A 3,903-nucleotide genomic window follows, 5' to 3' on the forward strand; every position below is an offset into this window, starting at 1 on the left:
TTCCAACTAAGGTGAAATCTTTTTTTTTTTTTTTACTTTTATTAATAGAAACGCGTCAAATTTAAAAGTTTCATTTGGTCATTTGTATAAATCTTGATGAAAATTTTATCACTAAGAGAGATTTTTATAATTATGCTACATAAAGTACATTAGAAATTTTATCCATTTAAATATAAGATTTTACATAAAAAAACATTAGAGATTGACAATTAACTAACACATTGCACAAACACAAACTCTTAGTTCTAACTAAATTAGAACTAATTTTATTTAGAATATATGGATGACACTGTAAATACGTAATTGATAATTTTTCACATCATATTTATTTTCAAATATCACTTTAGAACAAGTTCAAACCTAATCAATATGTAAATGTGCTAGATGACACAAGGATTGCCACGAGACTCGCTCACATCGGGTACCCAAGCAACAGCCTTGTTACCAATAAAATGGCAAATGGGGACATTTTCTTGTTTAACATTGAGAACTTCATGTAACACATTAGGATTCATACCTCTAGTGTCATGGTGGCAAATAGTTAGTGCTTTCGATTTAGTTCCATCGGAGGCCACCAATGGGACCATATAAGTTGTTGTTGCATTTATTGTGTGACAATAAAATACAACTTTTTTAAAATTTAATCTATGACACATCACTGCTTTGTCTCCAATTTTCTTTACATCCTCCACTACATATTGGTCTTGACTTTGAGAAAATGAACTTGACATCACTTTTATATTCTTTCCAAGGTTTGAAATGGCAAAATCCATCATTGATTCTAGTGATGAGGCACAATATTTGTCTTCCCCTATTGCAGATGGAGTTCCACAATAGTTGTTAAGAATTTGAACTTCTTTTTCATCTAATGTGTGTGCTACAAAAGGTTGATTTTCTTTTTCACTTTCTTTTTTATCCCATGCACTAAATTCAAAAGGTTTCTTTGCTTTTTCAGCTTCTTTTTTATGCCACCACACAAACGTTCCAAAAGGTTGATTTTCTTTTTCAATATCTTTTTTGTACGACACACTAAATTCAAAGGGTTGATTTTCTTTTTTAGTATTTTTTCTATCCCATGCACTAAATTCAAAAGGCAGCTTTTCTTTTTCAGTTTCTTTTTTATGCCACCATACAAACGTTCCAAAAGGTTGATTTTCTTTTTCAACTTCTTCTTTATAACATGCACTGAATCCAAAAGGTTTCTTTTCTTTTTCAGTTTCTTTTTTATGCCACCACACGAACGTTCCAAAAGGTTGATTTTCCTTTTCAACTTCTTTTTTATCATAAACACTGAGTCCACAAGGTTGATTTGGTGTTTCGGTTTATTTTTTATGCCACCAGAAAGAAATTCCAAAAGGTTGATTTGTTCCAATATTTTCCATTTTGGTTTTGTCGCTCTTAATGGTTAATCCAAAAGGTCGATTTTTGACAGGTACCTGTGTTGTTGATTTTGATGATTGGATATTTGAATGTTTAGGGATTCCTAAGTTCATTGTCTTCCCGGGATATAGGTCATGTTCAAAAAAGACAGTCCAATATTGTTTCTCTTCATGACTTTTGATAGGCATACTTACTTCTTTATCTGCAACATCAAATGTTAAACCAAATACACAATCATGAATAGTCTCTGTAATGATACATATGAACCAACTAAAATTAAATCATATATAAAAGTACATGCCGATGTAAAATATATAACTTATAAAATATTTAAATATGTAAATGATTCCTACATATATTAAGAATTTTTATTTTAAAAATTTTTTATTTTGTTTTTATTCATTGTAAATATTACACGTTTTTACTTTTCTTCCTTTTTGTTTTGTTTTAAAAAATTAATCTTTATAATATGTAAAATATTTGATTTTAATTATTTAAATAAGTACTAAAATAATTATTACAAACACTAATTTTAATATGAATCAATATTTTTAGAGAATAAAATGTCATACGTTTATAAAGAATAAAATATTTACAAATTTTTTTACAAATACAATATTTATTACATGAACAAAAACCAAAATGTCATACGTTTAAAAAGAATAAAATCTTAACAAATTTTTTGAGTCGGAAAATCTTGATAAATCTTTCCTTCGAAAAATTTAAAAGTAATGTAAAACTTTTTCCTAAAACTATCATCAATTATTGGGGTAAAAAATGGTGTTTCAGATTTATCGATTTAATTTAGAGATAGATTGCAAAAATGAATAAATATATACTATAATTAAAGATAATCTTATAAAAAATAATTAAAAATATTATAAAAAAAAAAAGAGTTTGCATATGGAAAGAGATAATACTAAACATTTATTTATATGACAAAGGCCAGCATATCCCTTAAAACACATTATAAAGACCTCAATATAGAAATATATAATATTAAAAATTTTAAAAATATATTTTAAAACAACGTTTTAACTATAAATTCCTCAGCTTATGATCGAAGAGTACAAATTAATAAGATTTTATTTATATTTTAATTTACTAACCAGACAATAGAAGATCTGAAAGTGCTTTAGGTATAGGAGTGTTTGGCCAAACAGATTTCCAATATTCTTCTTCAGATTTAAATCCATTAATTCCCAAGAGAGTCAACTGCAAATATATTCAAGTTAGATTGTCACTGGCATAAAACACAAAAGAATTAATATTTTTTTAAATAAGTGATATTTAATAAAAAATAAGCACTCAATGTAAATTGTTTTTCCTTTACATTTTAGTCATTTTTATCGAACCAAAACTAAATTAATTTTGTTTGTGGACAAGATTCTGTTATACTACAGTGAGTAATAACATGAATAAGTAAATAAATCGATAATTTTGCTTATATAAATTATTTCATGATCATTCCAAATAATAAAATATTGATAGAAAGTTGAGACAATTAACTACAAGTGATCAAGCAAAGAAGACAACAGCTTACCAAAAGGAGAGCTAAAACAGATAGACTTTTAAACTCCATTTAGGCTGTATAGTGATTGAAACTTAGTGAGTGTGTGAGTATGAACCATATACTGATGCAATATATATATAGTGAATTCAAAGCCCATCCTCAATGAATATAATGTCGTTTTGGAGTCCAAAATTTTTAAATTTACAATAAATATTGCTGACCTCTAGGTTTTCTTTGAAAAACTAAAGTCACAATAAGTATTAGTGACCACTTTCTTTGGTGCTATCTTTTGGTTTGCGGTGGTGTGGGCAATTTGGCTTGTGCGAAATGATACTTTTTTCGAAGGTGGTACCAAAGGGGTCCGGGAAATTGTGGAGATGACTAAGTCATTAGCGTGGGACTGGTTCTGTGCTAGGATTAAGGGGGGCGTTGGTTGTAATAGTTTGCTTTGGTTCCTAGATCCTTTGTCTTGCATTCGTGCGGCATCGTTGTAACTTTGTTTGATTCGCATCTTGTAGTCGGGTTGAGTACCCCTTGTACTCCTTAAATTCATATTTGCTTATAAAAAAAAAAATATTAGTGACCACTAGGTTTTCTTTGAAAAACTAAAGTCATATTAGATATATAAGTGAGGCTGAGATTATTTTTTAAATATAACTGTTTTATTTTTTGGTGTAGATAGAGTAATAATAATCACTACAAAATTATATGTTTTATATAATTAACAGACTGCAGCTAATTATTTTATATTATTTTACATTATTAATAATGATATTGTAGAGAGAATTGTCAATCATAACATTAATAATTTATTGTAATAATAAATTAAATTAAATAACAAATAGGGTATTACATACATTTTCTAAGGGATTGGGAATTATTATTTTGCATGAACTTTCGTTTTCTTTAAGGAGATAAAATGGGCCAACTTGTACCATTTATTAATATTGCTTCGGCTGGAAATGAGTCGAGTCGAGTCGAACTCGTCTCAGCTCAGTTTGACTCGTTAG

General features: G+C 28.0%; 1 pseudogene; it reads right to left on the minus strand.

Moving 5' to 3' along the window:
• Positions 1-228: 228 nt before the first annotated feature.
• Positions 229-3,008, minus strand: LOC131632498 (unknown seed protein USP-like; annotated as a pseudogene).
• Between the last annotated feature and the right edge of the window lie 895 nt (positions 3,009-3,903).

Source organism: Vicia villosa, unplaced genomic scaffold, assembly GCF_029867415.1.
Source record: "Vicia villosa cultivar HV-30 ecotype Madison, WI unplaced genomic scaffold, Vvil1.0 ctg.000944F_1_1, whole genome shotgun sequence".
In the NCBI taxonomy this organism is placed as follows: domain Eukaryota; kingdom Viridiplantae; phylum Streptophyta; class Magnoliopsida; order Fabales; family Fabaceae; genus Vicia; species Vicia villosa.